Raw genomic sequence first — 19,161 nt, 5'->3', positions numbered from 1 at the left:
CCAGCATATATATATATACACAGCCGGAGTATGTTCCCGAGACACAGGCGTCAGGGGAACCTGGGGAGTCACCATCACTGGATCAGAAGAGAGCAGTGAATGATACAACTACTAATCCCTGGTTAGGCGCTCAGAGCTGCTCGCTAGACTATATCACATACCTCAACTGCGTGTTTTAAAATCTGAGGACTTTCTTTTTATTGAACCACTTGGCTGCCCTAATCCCAATGTTTCAGCCATACATTGTACCTTCCCGACTACGGCGCATTTAATCAGGAATTATAAAGAGGATTTGATGGCAGTGGACATTGAGATTGATGTGGACCCTATAGAGAAGGGCCCCTTGCCTAAACCAGAAGATATTATGCCTTCAGTTCCGGTCGATACTGTACTTAAAATGGGGGAGGGGGATAACCCTGCTCTGGCTGAAATACAGCAAGCCCTGAAATCACTGCTAGAATCCATCCCGCAAATGCTAAAGAACCACTGATGCTTATCATTACTTTCTTGGAACTGCAGAGGCTTTTCCCACCTTCTGAGATCTGAGGGTTCTGCAGACCTACTGTCACAACACAGCTGTATCTGTGTCCAAGAGACATGGTCTCTCGACCCACTTTTACTTGACGGCTTTGTTATACATCAAGCGGTGGCTAAACGTGGCAGTATGGGTCGTCCCTATGGGGGCTACTAACTGGGGTAATGAATTTGATTAGGTCTCGTAAGATACAGTGTAAAGCTGAGGAGCAGCTCCTGGCAGTAGAAGTCGAACTACACGATGAAAGAGGTCTGGGAAGGTATTTAGTAATTAATCTTTATAACCCCCCAGGAGAATTGATTTGTGATTCGTTACAGGAGGCGATTCAGGACCTGTTGTCTTCCTGGTGGCTGAGAGATGGAAATGTGGCTGTGATGGTCATGGGCGATTTTAACTGCCATATGACAGATGAAATACTCATATCCTCTAATCCTGACCTTAGCACTAGGTGTGTAATGACCCACGGAAAGAGGGAAGCTGAAGGGCTAGGCTGGCTACAATCGTTTGGAGCTTGGGACATGGCTATGATTAACGGCCGTACCAGGGGAGATCGGCCGGGGAAACACACTTGGTCTAACGGCGCCTTCACTAGCACGTTAGACTATATATTTATGTGCCCCAAGCTACAGACAAGAGTGACTGACATGGCCGTGAAGCACAACGAATGGAGCGACCATGCGTCGCTACAGTGCACTCTATGCATCCCTATTCCTACATCTGTACCTCCTAATATAGGCAGTATCCAAACCAACTGTGCAGGGTCCAGAATTGTATGGTCCGAGAGAAATATAAGCTCCGCTACGGAAGCACTTAAAACTACCGCAGCCCTAGATTTCCTGGAGTTCGAACATATGTCGATAAATGAGATTGAGGATTGGACATCTAAATTCTCAGGCCAGCATGCTACGGCCAATAAGGGTCATATGTTAAAGATAGGGGGGTGCATACCCCCGTTTAACAGGGAAATTAGGGATGCTAAGAGAGGTCTAAGAGCGGCTATTCGAGGTTTGAAACTGATGAACTTACCTGGAGCCTTATACCGTGAGAAACTAAGGAAAATCAAAACTCGATACAGAGCAGACATCAAGAACATTAAGAGCACTGAAAAAAACGCCAGGTATCAGAAGCTAGTACAAACGATCTGCACTAGAAACTCTCGCGGCATTTGGTCCCTACTTAATGAGAACAGAGAGAAGGCTAAAGGCCCCTTAGTTAACCCAATAAGTAAGGAGGCATGGGAAAAGTTCCTATCAGACCGGAACTCAGGAGGTATAGAAACCTTGATTAGCTTTCGGGTGAAGGCTCCCTCTCCGTTGCCTTTTGACATCTCAGCAGAGGCAAGATTGAACAAAATTGTTGCCCTCAAGTCCTCCAGATCCCCCGGACCTAACGGGTTAGCCAATATAGTGATTAAGAGCCATCCTCTATTTTGGGCCGACTTGTTTTCGTTACTTTTCAATAAAATATTAGAGCAGGGGGTAATCCCCCGCTCATGGCAAACTGCCATTCTTATTCCTGTATTTAAAAAAGGTAGCCGTTTGGATCCTAATAATTACAGGCTTTTATACATGTTAGATATCTCTGGTAAGCTATTTGCCTCACTGTTACTCAGTGAGCTGCAGAAATGGGTAGACAATTCCAAAATACTCAGCAGATTTGAATGCAGGTTTAGGCGGGATTTTTCCACCTCACATAACCTTTTGGTTATGGATATACTGCGTACACGGGCACTTAGCAAGGGGCAGCCCCCGTTGTACGCTTTATACATCGACTTTAAGGCCGCATTTGACTCCATCCCCCGAGGGAGACTATGGACCAAGCTAGAGAAATTGGGATGCCCGACAGGCTTGTTATATTATTTAAAACTACTCCATCACAATACTACGGCACGCCTTAGATTAAATCAGGAAGGAAATTTAACTCGAAAGGTGACTCAAGACAGTGGGGTAAAGCAGGGATGCGTCACAGCACCCCTTATTTACAACCTTTACATGTACGACATCCTGGCAGCCCTGGCTGAGGTCGACAATTGCCCTCCTAAAGTTGGGGAAGTATCATGCACAGTATTGGCATATGCGGACGATTTGGTTGTCTTTGATAACACCATAGGTGGTTTAAGGCGTTCTGCTACTTCTCTTTGGGACTATGCCAGAATTAATGGCCTAACGATCAACCTGGACAAGACAAAAGTATTAAGATTCACGAGGAAAAGAGCAACTCGTGTGAATCTGATGGTGCATGGTAACTCCATACCCTACGCTCCATCCTACCGCTATTTAGGAGTGGACATTGAGCCCCTAGGCGATTACTCACTCTGTAGACAGGGGCAAATCACAAGAGCAATGCAAGTCACCTCACTTATCTCCTCATTTACAAATAAGCAGGGCGGTTTCACCTTGTGGGGGACGCGTCATCTTTATATTCAAGTGTTTGCACCCATATTGTATATGGTCTCGAATCACTACATACTATGGATCTAGGGTGGTTACAAGTGCTGGAGGGCAAGTTCTGGAGACAAATTTTGGGATTATCCCCGGGGGTACCGATGGCACTGATTAGATTAGAACTGGGCCTTCCCTCCTTTAAGGCTGTGGTTCTGAGGAAAAGAGCTGGCTTCCACCTTCAGATGATAAGTGACTCTACCAACCCCCTTCTATCCGTGATCCACCAGGAGGTGACCAAAAAATATTCTACCTCACCCCTCAATAAAGACATGGTTACATTTTTCATTGACAATGGTTGGATACATAGAGGGACTAGGGTCACAAAAGAAACCTTACATGCATTAGGTAATAAAGTAGACATAGGGATTTGCTAGAGAATTTCGTCCATATAAGTAATCTTGAGACATCACTTTGTTAAATATCGTCTGTATAATTTCATGAAGCCTCAAGCTTACTCATCTCTCTGCCCCTCCAGGAAACGTAGACGCTTCATCATCCTGTTTAGATTAGAGCAATTACCTACCTTGTATAGTAGAGGGGCTTGGGAGAAAATCCCTGTGGACAAGCGTATATGTCGTCTCTGCAAATCCCCAGATGGTCTTGAGACAGCTAGACATCTCCTCACGGGATGCCAGACACTGAGAGACACAACTCTTCGCCATTTGGGCAACTTTGTACATGATTGTGCAACAATATGTGATATGTCTTTTTGGATTTATTGCACCAATACCAGCAACATGCACTTATTCATTGCACTCTATAACATCTGGCAACAAGTGGAACTTGGTTTAAAGGGTGGGGTGGAATCATCCCAAGACTGAGGAGCACATGAAAACATACAGAGTTCCTCAATGGCGAGGGAAATTAGCTATTCACGCAGTCTATGTAATGGTTCTTTTTAGTTATAGTTTTTAATGTTGATATGCATATATGATTTTATTTGCAGGTTTATGTATATCCTTGTATTGAGTATAATGTTTTGTAATTTGAAATATGTAAAAATTGTATGTGTAAAGTTTGAATTTATTTTCATTCTGTATCACATTAAAGAATTTGAAATTGTGAGGCACAGTTTGTAAATGATTTTAGTTGCCAGTTTCTTCCCTTTAGATTGACAGTTTATGTTTTTTGTTAATAAGCAGACAGAACAGTGACCACATCTGAAATGTCCAGTAACCGGTGGTAGATCCCAGAGGGTTATCTGTGTCTCAATTTTCTGTGTTGCCTGAGGGTACGTATGAACTAGGTTGTCTCTCAAGTTTTTTTTTGTCTTCTGAAGGTGAATCTCGGAGGTGCTGGATTGAAGTCTTCTGTTTTTATGATGTGCCAGTTTTTCAAAACCAATTTGTGTAAGTTATGACTTATGGGGCTGAAGGTCGTGACGCATGTCATCTTTTCTGCAGTTGTCTTGTTCAGTGGATTCAGGCATGTCACGGTTTCTATTTTTTGCCCTCTTATTAGCCGTGTTAATTTGTTTTTTGGGGTAGCCTCTTTGTTCTAGACGTTTTTTAAGTTGTTTTCCATGCATTTTGTAATCGTCTAGGTGAGTGCAATTTCGGCGGATTCTTAAAAACTGGCCAATGGGAAGGTTGGCCTTCAAACTTGCTGGATGATGGCTATGGTACTCCAGTAATGTATTTTTGTCTGTTTTTTTCCTAAAGAGGTTGGTGATAAGGGTCCCATCCCTCTTGGTTTTGAAAAACTGGCACATCATAAAAACAGAAGACTTCAATCCAGCACTTCCGAGATTCGCCTTCAGAAGACAAAAAAACTTGACAACCTAGTTCATACGTACCCTCAGGCAACACAGAAAATAGAGACACAGAGAACCCTCTGGGCCCTACCACCGGTTACCGGACATTTCAGATGCGGTCACTGTTCTGTCTGCTCATTAACAAAAAACATGAAAACTGTCAATCTAAAGGGAAGAAACTGGCAACTAAAATCATTTACAAACTGTGCCTCACAATGGGTAGTGTATGCAATCCAGTGCCCTTGCCAACTCCTCTACATTGGAAGACAAAGACAAATAAAAACACGAATAGGGGAACATCACACAAACATCAGAAATCAAATACCAAATGAACCTCTGGTTGCTCATTATCTACTTTTGAAACATAAAACCGTGTGAAATCTTCTAGTTCATTATACAAATGGTCCAAATTTCAAAAAGAGGAGGTGACAGAGACTTGGCACTTCGCAAATGTGAACAGAAATGGATCTTTGATTTGGACTCGGTGAAAAATTGTCTAAATTCAGCGGTCGAATGGGGCATTTTCTTCTAAAACATCGGAAATCTTTTTCACTTAAAGAATACACCCATGGTGATGACTTGACTTACTATCATACCATGAATCGGACATCCAAATCAGCAGCAGTGCTTTAGTGAACTCCCTGCCCCTCCCTCCCGACATCACACTGTACTTTGCCATCAAAAACAGATGTAAGACCAGGATTATACAGTAGCCTCATAATGGACATTTTTCAAAGTCACATGTAGTTAAGTGGGATACTAACACACAAAGCGATTAAACCAACGCAAGGGAAATCTCCCCCCAAATTTCTTTTCAAATATACACCTCGAGTGTGCAAATTTGCAAAGTAAATGTTTCTCACAATAAGCCTTTTCAAATATTGAAAACAAAGCAGCCAAAGGTTTTTTCAACACATTTACCACCTCATTCTCTGCATTCAAGAGTGCTATCCCCTATGCACGCATACTCTCCCAAGATGGCCGCACAGAGGGGATGCGCACCAAACAGAAGGAGGAACAGTATGAGGACTAGACGCGTACACGTGTAGCTACGTGACACGCCAGCTCAACCCGGAAGAATAACTTTCCCCAGCACTGCGCAAGAGTGATCGGCTTTGCTGCGCGCTAACAGTGAGGAGCTGCTGCGACTGAAAAGACGTCCGAACCCATCGCAACAAACCATTAAACAGGTAAATCAACTCCACCATTGGAAAAACTTGTGTCCCGTGAAGCGGGCACACATGGACATGTAGATAGATATATGCCACTAATAATCAACTTGTAAACATTACGTAAAATCAAGTAGGACATTTTTTCTAAAGTCCCTTCCATTTTCTCTCGCCTTCCAGCCACAGGGAAGACGTACAGGAAGGACAAAAGGAATAAGCCGCACCCGTTTGCAGGGTTGCGAACAGTCCGTCCTTGAAGCCGATCCTTCTGGTTTCAATTTTTTTTACAGACAAGCCGACTATTAAATTGAAGGTTAGTACACACGTCATATGACTTGTGTTACACTACAAATCAGGAAATGTTTTCTTCAATATTATAAAAACATTTACGTTGCCAATAGGGTTTGCAAAGTGGTCAATAAAGTACACGTTATTTCCTCTCAGCAAATAACAACGGCATGATGGCCGTCCCAAAACTGACAAAGCAGAATAAATGAATGCTGCATAAACGCAACTTATGAAAAGGAACCGAATCTCCATTTCTTCCGCTATAAGAAACCATGCTTTAGTCCAACCATAAGAGAAAAGAAAGGTCAGTGAAAAGTTAGGTAAGGGGTAATAAAAGAGCCCCAAACACATGAACTTTACCAAAAGAGTTTTTAATATGGTGATCTCTCAGACCAGCTATTAACACAAATTTTGCTTTTTCATTCTTTACAGTACCTGGAAAAATTGTGAAAATATTGGGGGTTTTTGGAACTTTGTCAATCTGAAAAGCAATATACCGTCCTGAAGACGGCCACAATCAAAACAACAGAACACCAGGGATGGTGTTGATGTAATCTGTGACCCGAAACATATGTAGACATCCTGTAGACACTGAAATAAATGTGTTCTTTCTGCAGCATTAGTACTTTTGATGCTGTGCATTTATGGCATGTTCCCCCAAAATTGTAAAACAATCAACAATTTAAGAATAGCAAGTCTAGGTGATTTTCTATCCATGTTACTCTACTAACTCCAGACACCACTAGTAGAAAATGTGCTTTTGCTGGACTTTAGTGTTTGTGTTTTCTAACTAGCAATTCTTTTTAAGTGTGTGAGGTGTCTTGCGGAAAGCACCCACCATGTATTTGTGCGTTATAAAATGTATTCATTAAAATTGTGTTTTTACTTTGCCTACTCTATGGTAAGAACGTCTGTCTCATGTGAATCTTAGATAGATGAATTAGATAATCTATCATTCCTTTCTGTGACAGTGATCCAGTCTTAAGGTAGACTAAAAGAGGGGTAATTGAGCTACTTGTTCTATTGTAATTTCATAATTAGTCCCTTTGTCGCTCAATCCCCCCCAAGAACAAAAAATTGGGAGTCACCCTTTCTTTAACCTAAACACACTGCCCACCATTTCTTACATGCTAAGAGTCAAATATCACTAGCCAATAGCTAGTGGTGAGTGCATATTTTGCTCCCAGTCTCTATGCTTCCAAAACAGAATTAGAAACTGACCCACATGCAAACCTTTGGGGGCGGACACACACACACACACACACACACACACACACCAAGAGCCACAAAAGGTAATAGCTACTCCCCTCCCGTTTCACAACAAATTCTAAAACTGTCTCTTGTGGATATTTCACTGGCAACTGCCCAAGATTCTTGAGACGGAACCTCATTAAAGAACTATAGAGGAAGGGCCATGGTTAAAAGAAATCAAATCTTTCTGGATAAGGAGTATAGTAACTAAAAACTGGTTAATTCACCTTACCAGCAGCACAAAGCATTAAAGGACTTCACTAGGGAGAAGACTCAACTATCAATGTGGGTAGCAATTGGTCAAATTCAAGACATCATGACAATGACACCGAAAGAGGTATGCAGATTTCCACTGGTGCAATGGAATTCTTCGATTAGATGCAGCAACGTTTGGTGGAGATAGAGAGATTCATAAGCTACACAGACAAAATAGAACTCAGTGTAAACATCAGTACGAGTTGTTAAAATTAAAAGAAAGCTGTAAAACACTACAATGGCCATGTTTGGTTTCGACAGAACACGCAGTGGAAATGTTTCTTTAATACTATCATGTTTTGTTTTTATAAAAACATCACTATCATCCATTAAGAATGTTGAGAGTACAGAATGAACAAACCAAAGTTTCAACTCTGCGTTTGGGAAAGATCGTCCATTTATAGGCATACCCCCATTGGAGGAGCTTGGTATCAAACTGCATACCAGCCTTAGCCAGAGTCTGAAATAAAACACAAAGGGAGTAAGTGTGCAGACCTTTCTTACTCTTCGGGGTATCATTGTATTCCCCAAAGGACATAAGTATATACATAAGATTACAAATCAATAACAACGCGGGGAGTCGGGCGTTTATGACCAAGCTTTGTTTTTTTCCCCATTCTTTGTTGAGGTCATACTTTAAGATTATACTTCAATTCCCAACCTTCCTGGACCAGATTTAGGCTATCAAATAAACCTTTCATAGGCTACTGAAAAGTCCATCTTGCTTTTAACACTGGCGACAATTGTATCCATGATAAACGCCCTGGATTCTCACATGTATATGCTTTGTCGACATTTTTTTACAGCCTAGTGCATTGAAGCTTTTCTAAGATTAGGTCCAATGTTTTACACCACCCTTTTCAGTACTAATGGGTTTGCAGAGTTTTCCTAGAGTCCACTTGGAGGGGAGACTCGATAAAACGGTCCCTTGGTGTACAGGTCCCCAACTCAAGTCTGCACTTCCCAAAGGATTTGGTAGAATGGCAGAGCAACAATTCTTATCTTATGAGGAGGATGTGAGCTGTAGGTAAGTACACTGAACACAGTCAATACAATTATCCAAAGAAACTCTTACACGCTGAACGTTATATTAAACTATACATTTATTCTTAGATACAAAAGTCAAGGTAGGTAAATATTTATTTAGACTATCAACACACATAGGAATCATCAACAATACTTTTCATAGACGACTGCTTCAATAGTAGTTGCTCACACTTACAATTGTTACAGAAAATGACAGTACTACCGTATTACTAGTAGTGCCTGGCACTCGCATTTGTTACAGAGGAATTAATGACAGTTGCATTAATTTACTAAAGTCACTTCAGACAAAGTCTGTAGGAAGGAAATGGAGGGTTCTTCAACACCTGAGCAATAATGTACTTTCAAGGCAACCTAACTATCCAAGAGTTCAAAGTCAGCGTAGGAGTGGAGCAAAGGTCTTATGCCGCAACAGAAAAGGCAAGGTTCACTTTAGTCACTTGAATAAAATGCTATAGCACGATAACAATCTCTAGGGACCCTGCAAAGAACACCCTAAGAGAGCACAAGCTGTTAAGCCTGGGCCAGAGGTATGGGTGGAAACCCAAACACCTTGTAAAACACTCCAGTCACACTGGAGTGACTATTCGGCTTGAGATAAGTTCTACCTTCAGCCCCACAGTACCTTAGGTTGTTGATGAAAACGCAGCTGGATTCTCCCCTGTGCAGCAATGGCGGTACCAGTCTCCTGATTCCTCGTACCAGTGATGAAAGGAAGGACTATGAATGGGATGTCACAGCAGCAGCCACGAGAGAGGACCCCTCAGCAAGGATTTCTTCAGACTGCAACATCGGTTTTGGTGCCTTTTTATCAGCTCCAACAATTAACGGTTATCGTCCGGTCAATCTACCTCGATTCTGCAGTCCTGCACTCTGGTGAGGGGACTTTGACGAGTGTGATCATGCCTCTGAAGGTCCAACTGGAGCACACCAAAGTTCTGGGTGGATTCATCCACGTAAAGATGTTGCACTGCAAATGGGTCAGAGGTCCCCTGGTATTCGCGGTTTGCAGCCCTGAAAGGTCACAGCACCTCGGGGATGACTTAATCTGTAGTTCATCCTAGGGCTGGTTGGTGCCACCAGCCAAATGGAAGGAGTCTTCTTCTTTGGAACTCTTCTGTCGATAACAAAAAACAGGGTCAGGACAGCAGTGGTCGTTTCATGGTTACTGGAATGGTCTGCATGCGTCTCTGGTCATCTTCAGCTTTGGATCTTCTGTTCCAGTGGCAGACTTGCCTTCTGCCTCAGGGACCTCACCTTTCATTCACATATCCCATTCACTCCTCTGCAAAATCTCCCAGCAGTTTACAGATCAGGACAGCCAGCGCCCCAGTGGAAACTGGTTCCATTCAGGCACTGAAGAAGACAAAGGCCAGGGGAGTGTTAAACTCCTCCCCTGATTCTTGCATCAGACACATTGGAGCCTAAGCGGGGACACCCAGGGGTTCCGCCCAAAGGCAAAACTCACATTCAGACCCCCCCCTCCAAGAATGGTAGAAGGGCAAACAAATGACAACCACACAACAAATGGAAAAAAAAAGAAAGGAGTCACCATGCCAGAACATACCCTTTTGTGCATAACCGAGTCTGTGAAAATAGCACAAATGTTAGCAGAACACGTCCACTGCCACCAGTCATAACTATAGGGTTGTCACTGTGACCAAAAGGTCACAGGAGCAGACAGAAGGGGGATTCTAGGTATCCCCACAGCACGCCATATAAGGGGGTCAGAGCTAATCTCTCATAAATTCATGTTTTAGGAAGGATACAAAGTATCGCTCTATCCTCAAGAACAGTGTTTAAGGATAGTAAAAGAATACCCTCAAGGGTTCCCAGCAACACTGCACATGTGGCGATGGGTGATGTGTGCTGCAAGAGTTTTACACAGCTGCCTTTAAGAGAAACGGAGGAAAGAAAGCCTCTGTAGTATAAGGTAAAACAAAAAGAACGAACAGTTCCCAAAAGTCAGAGCAAATAAGAATGAATGAGGGGGGAAAAGGCTCCCTTAATTCAGGAAGAGAAGAAAGGTCCAGAAGCCCAGCAAAAAAGTCCTGGCGGTCTCACTAGGAGAGGTGATTAAGCATAAAACTGATAAGTCTCCCTATTTTAAGACCAGATGTCCAGAAATGAGGCAGAGGTAAACCCACTCTGCCCAGCCTCTGCATATAAAGTTTTAGCCATCAACTCATTCCCCTTTCATGTAAAATTCTGCTCCCCAGCACAATCTAGAACAGTAAATTGGCTCATGTTTAAACAGTCACGTGATCGAGATGTGACTGTTAACACAGCAAGGGGGTAAATGCAGGACACCAGGCATGACCTCCCCCTACAAGATAACATTCTTTCCTACGTTATAGTCCTGCAGGCTACTTAGCATTCCCTTTACTCAGTTGTGACGTTCATGACTTATTGTTCTTGGTTGCTGCATTACAGGATATAGGTTCCAAGTGTAGCGCCACTGGTGTTTTCGCCATGCATAGTCCCCCATGGCTCTTCACCTTACATCAGCTCAGTATTAAATATGACAAACGTATGATGCCTCACAAACAAACACTGTGCCCAGGGTGTAAAATGTGCGATAGCTAGTGATTTTTTACTCTAGGCGAGTAAGAAATTGTGTGACGAGTGCGTGTATAAAATTGAGGTGGCAAATAGTTTTTTTTATGAATAGCTAGTAGCCCTGCTCATGCTCACAAATGGAGTCTGACTGGCGCTTGGAAACACTGGATATTAGACACAGTAGGATCAAATCAGATGCCAACGCCCAAGAAAAAGATTCAGAATCAAAGTGGACCAACTACTCAAAATGGCCTGAAGTAAAATTTGTAAAGAAAGTCAATGGAAAGGATGTAGTTCGCTTTAAGGAAAAAAGTATTTTAGTGGAATGGGATGTCGGTCCCAAACATTGTGATTTCCCCATTACGCCTCATACAAGGGTGTGAAGTAAGCACGTTGCTGAAAGCAGTCTGTGTGCTTGAGGCCCCACCTGGTAAGGCTGTTAAATCAGAGGGGAATTGAAATGTGTGCGCGGTAAAGGCACTCAAAGCAAGGTAAGGAGACCACCCGCAGGGGAGTTATGTTGATGTGTTCCGATTATGTGAGCATGGAGAGTGGTAGCATACGAAATATCCACAGGGTGGTGAAATGCTACTCCCCACAAACAATTCCCAAAGGTGCTCCAGAAATAAATAATTCTATTGTCATCGGCAGCACCAGTAAACAACCTCACCCCATTTTAGGGGTGGCGGGTCTGATCAACAGATCTATGGCAGACAGTTACAGCATCGATTGATGCCATATATTGTAATATTAAAAGCATTAGATGCAAGTATTCACAAAACTCATTCCGTTTACAGCGCCAATCAAAATGGTTAGAAAACCAACATATTACGGATCTTGCTCCTGCTTATTTTTTTCTATAGATTGCCCTAAAGGGCATCCTGCTTTCCGCTCAGCACCCACACTGCCCTCCAGAAATCAAACACCTTCACTAATCGCCTAAACGCAGTGTCTACTTCCGCTTTATGTCAAGTATTCGGGCGTCACTATAGATGACCGGTTAAGTGGAGCAAACTAAAAGAAAGTACAGGGAATAGGAGCTGCAATACAATGGATGTGCTGAAGGTTTTATCAAAGTATCGAAACATACTTCCACCTTCAATATCAATCCATAAATCAAAGGTGTAGCAGGGATTCATCTTGTATAGTGCCAAAATAGGAGTACTTCATGGAGCAGGGCATTTGTGGTGAAAAATCATTAGGATTAGTCAAGGTCCATCAATTTAACTCCTCAGAAATTAATTAGGCTTAATCTTGTTGGGGAATCTCGCCACTAAATATGTGTATACCTTCGGCATACTTGCTTTGCACAAGGACATACTGTTATCTATGCTTTATGAGCTACTTTCTGGTACAAGCAGAGAGCATACGATGGGCATACCATTGGTATTGTAGGTCTTTAAAATAACAATCTGCAATTAACTTTCAATCCTTCACTTCGCATACGTGCATTACAAATTAAAGATGAAAGCAGCAATAATAAAAAAAATAATAAATCTTGCACCCTTAAATAGCAGGGGGAGAGAAGGTAAAGGATTGAATACATGATGGTCAAACGTGAAATGAAACCTCTTTGCTATCTCTTTAACCTACCTGTAAAAAGAGGAGGGGTCTCTGTCCGTTTTAATCAACCCCAAACAGATGGTGATATGGTCAGATGGCAAAACAAATGATGCCTCGGTGTGATAGTTGAGTCTGGAGACTTTGCGGCACCACTGGAGAACATGCTGAGCACTTAAGGATGAGAGAATGTACCATTTAGTTTAGGTCATGATTAAACAAATATTTTTCTTCAAAAGTGTGTTTTAGGAGAAGTGAAAGGGATTCAATTGCTTGCCTGCACTTTTCAGATGAGTGTTATATAGTCCAACCACAAAAGCAAAAAAGTATGGGTAATCGAATACCACCTTGAAAGGAATGCAGGCAGCTGTGAAGTGTTAGACGGTAGAGTGCACTAGCATGACATGTGGATAGTAGAATAAGCGGAGAAAAGATTGCTTGAACATGTGTATAATGTAGAAGAAAGGAGCACGTTTTATTCAAGATAATTTAAACTGACATAATGGATGTGGTAAGGGCCTGAATATGTGGTAAGGGCCTGAATATGTGCAAAGTATAAGTACCTCAAATAAAGAGAAAATTAAAAGAACTTTGTATTGGTCAAGTCGTGATATTGGAAGGAAGTATATGAGGTTACATATAATGCCCAAGTGCAAACACATATGAAGTTAAAAAAAAAGATGTGTTGTTTAAGATGAGGATTATAGCAAACCTTCAACTAAGTTGTCATGAACAAATTAGAAAGAAGTACAACATTCTAATAAAGCACTATTCAGGTTTTAAAGCTTGTAAAATTTTCACATTTAAAAATTAGCAAAAGGTAATTTGTGAAAAAAGATCAAATGCTTGCATTACAAGACAACTAATTCAACATTAACAAATAAAAACAGTACTACATAAACAAAGTCCATTTTAACTTCCACCAGTAAGAGACATTCTTGTACCTTTTTGGGGGCTTGCAGGCAATAGCTCCAGATGGAGAGTTACAGAATCAAATGATGTCTAATACCACAAAGTTAACAAACGTATTAATTTCTACTGTATTCAAGGAGATTTTATGACGAGCTGTTATAAAGTCAAACATGAGTCATGTGTAATATATGGGATAAAGTACCCCCTACTGTACTGTAAGGAGATCACAGCAGAGTTCCGTGACCAAATAGAGGAACAATGCCCATGGCAGAGTTCCTTTGTAAGGTCATGGAGCTCTGAGGCGACTTGTAAATATAATTTTTATGTGCCAACAGAGGCATTTTATTTCTTATAATACATGGCCACACACTTCCATCTCTTTTACTACCTGGCCTCTTGCTCAATCTTAATTTCACAAAATCTACCACTTGCTGTTCCATATAACTAATGTAAAATGTATTCATTTATTTTTACATTTGTATAGCGCACTAAGCCCTTAGGCATCAAGGCGCTGCTTATTGAGAGGATGCCAGTTACATAAGGCAAAAACAAGAATAGGTACATAGGAGAAACATTAACAGTAAATAGATCAAGTTTCATTAGTGATTGAAACATGCAAGTAGTAGGTAGACATTGGTTGCTCTTCATGGCTGTTGCTCGGCCTCAAAGGAACAGTGCGAGCAAGGATTAGTTGAACAATAAGGTTTTTAAGTGATTTCCTTAAGGACCAATAGGACTTTTCTGCCCACATGGTGAGAGGGAGAAGGTTCCATTGCTTGGCTGCAAATGTAGGGAAGCTGGACGATCCAGCTTTTTGCCATTTGAATTTAGGTTGAGTAATGTGGTGGGTGTATGCTGTTCTAGGTGGTCTCGAGGAATATGATTTGGAGATTTCTTTGGGATAGGCATGGGGGCAGTTTTAGATGCACATGTGTGTGAGTGATGTACTGTGTTTTGAATACGATTCCTTCATGAATTGGAAGCCAATGGGCAAGTTTTCTTGCTGCAGTAATGTGGTCGGCTCTCTGGATGTTGAGTGCAGATCTGAGAGCGTTATTTAGGATAATTTGTATTTTTCAAATGTTGGAGTCTGTGAACAGGGCATTACAATAGTCCAGTCTGGACCCTATGGTGGCTCGGGATACAGTCATGCAACTGGAGAGGAAAGGTCTAGCTGCAGTCAATAGTTGGTTGTGTAGGCAGTGCTGGAGGAGATGGCATTCACTTGTTTTGTGAGAGATAGTGACACATCCAGATATACACCAAGTGTGTTCACTACCAGGGAGAATGGGATGGTTACTTTGTCAATGTTAAATGACAAGTATTGGGGGCATAATTTTTTTGATTACTGGGGGGGCCTACAACGAGAAGTTTGGTCTTCTCATCATTAAGGCAGAGACGGTGCATGGCCATCCACGATTGGATTGTCACGTATACAGAGTAAGAGAAGCAGAATCTTCTTGGTAGTTTCCCCGAGAGGAGGGAGTAAGATATGGCGTCTCATGCCATAGTTTGTATAGGTTATGCCAATGGCGTCTAGGAGAGTGAATAGTGGTTTTGTAAATATGTTGTATAAGGTGGGTGACACAGGGTCCCTGCGGGACCCCACAGGAGATGGGAGCTGGTGGAGCGCTCGCAACCTCTGCAAATACCCTCATGGGTCGGTATCATAAGAATGAGGATATCCAGCCTGAGGTTTCTGGAGAGAATTTAGCCGAGGTTGTTAAGTGATGAACTAGGATCAAGTGATCGACTAGGTCAAACGCAGCAGAGAGGTCTAGAAGTAGTAGCAGGGCGGGCTCGCCTTCGTCCCTTATTTCATCAATTTTGATTTTCAGGTCAATAAGGGCAGATTCAGTCCCATGGCCTGGGCAAAAGCCTGATTGGATTTGGTTGTCCTTAAGGTGTCTCTGAATATTAAGTAGGCTGCTCTGTCAAAGATTTGAAGTAGAAAGGGGACAGTTGTGATTGGGCAGTAGATACAATTATATGTTCGCCTTTTATTGCGGCAGTTAGATTTGCATAATGATGTGTACTAGATCCTCATTCCCAAGTGATAGCTCCTTCCCAATCGTGGTTATTGCTCGATACCCACGAGCTGCTTGTAGCTCCTGCTTATTCAATATGATTCGCGAGCCCTGTTCAATGGCACGCTGCCCTCCGCCCACAACCACTCGCACCCTGTGTTCCACTGATTACACATAGGCACCAAGATCTGTGAAGCTTGCCCAACAGATTGATGGACGGTCTATTTTCGAAATGATTTTAATACATATGGACGAAAACTTCTAGATGGGTACGGGGGTAAAGATTTAGGGATTAAAAGAAAAAGCCTTGGCACTCAAGTCCCTGTCCCACAGGTGTTCATCCTGTTTTGGCACTACTGTGGCGGTACACACTTAACGTCAGCTCGCCTGCTGCCTGCCAGCCATTACCCACAATCACCTTCTTCGATCACCACGCTTCCCTCTCCCTTTAGTACCCGGCCAGGGGGGCCAAGAACCTGGTGCTTCACCGCCGTGCAATCTCATAGTAAGGATGATTAGTGACTCGAGTGCAATTATGGTACGGTAGCGACTAGCTCCTGTTCAAGATACGGCCCTAGCAATGATTCTTCACATGAACATTACTTCCTGCATTACCTCATGCTGGATGTACGTCATTGTATTTCCTGCCATCTATACCTCACGCTGCCCTAAACTGCAGCCCAGTGTTCTGCAGAGGGGTTCTTAAAAGGGCTGGCTGCTCAGTGGAGGGGCAGGAAGGGTGATGTTTGGGCCCCCCTGTCCGTGGTGTGATTACAAGGGAAACACAAGAAACTGGGGAATCATAGCAGCAGATGCCAGGCCAGGCAGCCCGAGGGAGCTGAAACACTAATAGTGCTCCGTAAAATCATGTAGCATTTTAATGTGAAAGAGCAATTATGTATGCGAAATGGGAGAACGAAGGTGATTAGAACGTTGCTGGCTGTTAAATCAGCCTCTAGCACGCATTCAACACATTTAATACTCCGATTTAAAGAAGCGGTTGGTGTGCATTTAGCCAACATAGGAGCTGCAGCTGGGGGCCCCTCCGGAGCCTCGGCCCCATTTCACCTGATAAGATTGAAAGGCTCCGACGCACACATGTTGTGACCACAGCATGTGACCACAGCACGTCACCAGAGGGTGCGTGCTGGGCCATGTGTAGCCTATTTATTTATTGTACATTTATAATGCACTTATCAAGTAAATTGGTATGCAGTGATTATACCGAAAAAAACAACGAAAACTATACCGAAAAATAAATGTGGGGGCAAGGGTGTGACGAAGTCTTGTGAGTGCCGACAGCGATGTTCGCCATCGCGCTTGCGCCCATAATGAAGGGGGCGTGCTGGAGCTCATCAGATCGGGCCGGGACCCCAAACCAGCAAGACCTGTGTCCTGCATATTCATTAAGGTACGGGAGACCAAGGATTGGTAACAGGAGTCCGGGGGCATATTACAGAGCATCACACTGGCGATGAGGCTGCTACTGGGTAGGGGGCTCAAGATCCGACGCCTCATTCAGTGTCCACATCATTGTTCGGATGCCTGCCAGGAGCGCTACCCATGCATGAACGTTCTAACCGCCATTTTGAGCTGATGGTCGTGGCCCCACACGTGGGGTGCTCATGTGCCATCCATCCAATATTTGGAGCCCATTAGGGCCGATTTGTGTTTAAGGCCACAGGGGCCACCAGGAGGGGTCTGGAGGCCCATAAATTTCAACAACAAATAATTAAAATCATTTTTTGTTACATGCAAACAGTGCATGTAGGAAGAAACTATCTGCCTAAACCCTTGGTACAGAGGAATTTTTGTTTCTTCTCATTTGGTGTCAAGGAAGAGGAGGGCTTTTCGGAAGACATTCTGTGCCTACTTGAAGCAGCACCACCAGGAAACACACCGCAGCCCAGGTGTGGGTGTTTGTGCGTCTTACACACTCCAGTGAACCGTCGGATCAGCAGATTTGCAGCCTTAGGTGCCTGTGCGGTCCGTGGCCACGAACGACTCTGGAGATAACACTCAAGGGGCTAGTGCACCCCCACAGATCAGAAGGGTGCCCAGACAACATGGCACACTGGCCCCCATGCCAGAATTTGACACATCAGGCATCCCTTCAATGTTGGGTCCAAAATAGCTACTGTGGGTCGAGAAACTCGAGAAGTATTTCAAGGCAGCGGGTGAGAAGAATGACGATGCGAGGTTGGCGATGCTCCTCTATGCTGCTGGATCTGAGGTACATGGCATCTTCAAATCTCTAACTCCCACTGACGGCTCATATCAAGCCATGAAGGAATTGCTCAAGGAGCACGTCATCCCGCTAGCGAACCAAGACTTTGAATGGCCTTGTGATGTGTAGCGAAAAGCAACGTGAATAGGAGACACTGGACCAGTTTTGCAGGAGGCTATCTCAACTGGCTAGCACATGCCACTGGGAAAATGAGGAAGGTATGGCCCGCAACCAGCTTCTACAAGGCTGTAGTTCGGGGAAACTACGTCAATAGGTACTCCGTGAACTGGGGCTCACACTAGCACGCATCCTTGAAATGGGGGAGGTCCTACGAACTTGCGGACAGCCGTGCCACCAAGATGGACGCCACAGTCAAGTTAGTGAAAGAATGTGCTATTGGGAGGGCGGTGAACGCTGGCCTGTCACGACCCCGTTGGCCCCATAAGAAGTTAGACAGACACATCACAGCCTTGTCCAAAATGTGGCTACAACCTCCCAAATGCTAGTGACTGTCCAGCGAAAGGGAGAGTGTGCGGGCGCTTTGGTGTTGGGGGACATTTTGCGAGAATGTGCCGGGCTGCTGCCTGACCGCAATTCCCAGGGGACCGAGTAGAGTGGCCAGTGCAGGACCACGCAGACAGAGGAATGTGGCCATGGTGGAACAAGAGCTACAAGACCTGGAGATTGCAGAGGAAGAAAAAGAGGATAAGAGTGAGGAGGTCTTCTTCATATCGAACATTGACTCTGTAAAAAAGAAAAAGAAGGGCAACCCAAGTCCCATTACAGTGGTAATCTGTGGGACTTTGACTCCGGAGCTAATTGACACAGGCGCATTGGTATGCGGACTTATGACGCGCCATTACGAGGCACTCCCAGGACCACCAGCGCTAAGAGACACGAGTGCCAAGATATATTCATTCGGGGGACCCGACCACTTCCCCATAGGAGTATTTGTAGCTAAAGTAACTCATGCCAACAATACTATTAGAGCGAGATTCTTTGTGACTGACGTCAGCCCCCCACTCACTCTTGAGCTGTGCCGCATCGGAGGCGCTGGGCATTGTACACTTTGCGCTCTCGGTATATGAGGCAGACAGACATTATTGAAACGTTTGCTGACATTTTCCGAGGCGTTGT

General features: G+C 43.6%; 1 protein-coding gene across 2 annotated transcripts in view; it reads right to left on the bottom strand.

Annotated features, from left to right (window-relative positions):
• The window catches only part of MAD2L2 (mitotic arrest deficient 2 like 2), a 164,558-nt gene that overhangs the window by 102,297 nt on the left and 43,100 nt on the right, over positions 1 to 19,161 (bottom strand). For both annotated transcript variants that reach the window (XR_011268552.1, XM_069609919.1), the window contains exon 3: positions 12,892 to 13,032. The gene's annotated coding sequence lies outside the window, so the exon portion shown is untranslated. The remainder of the gene's footprint in view (positions 1 to 12,891; positions 13,033 to 19,161) is intronic.

The sequence above is a fragment of the Ambystoma mexicanum genome, chromosome 8 (assembly GCF_040938575.1).
Source record: "Ambystoma mexicanum isolate Mex_15411 chromosome 8, UKY_AmexF1_1, whole genome shotgun sequence".
Classification (NCBI taxonomy): domain Eukaryota; kingdom Metazoa; phylum Chordata; class Amphibia; order Caudata; family Ambystomatidae; genus Ambystoma; species Ambystoma mexicanum.
Note: the sequence above shows the minus strand (reverse complement) of the source record. Positions and strands in the feature narration are given on the sequence as shown.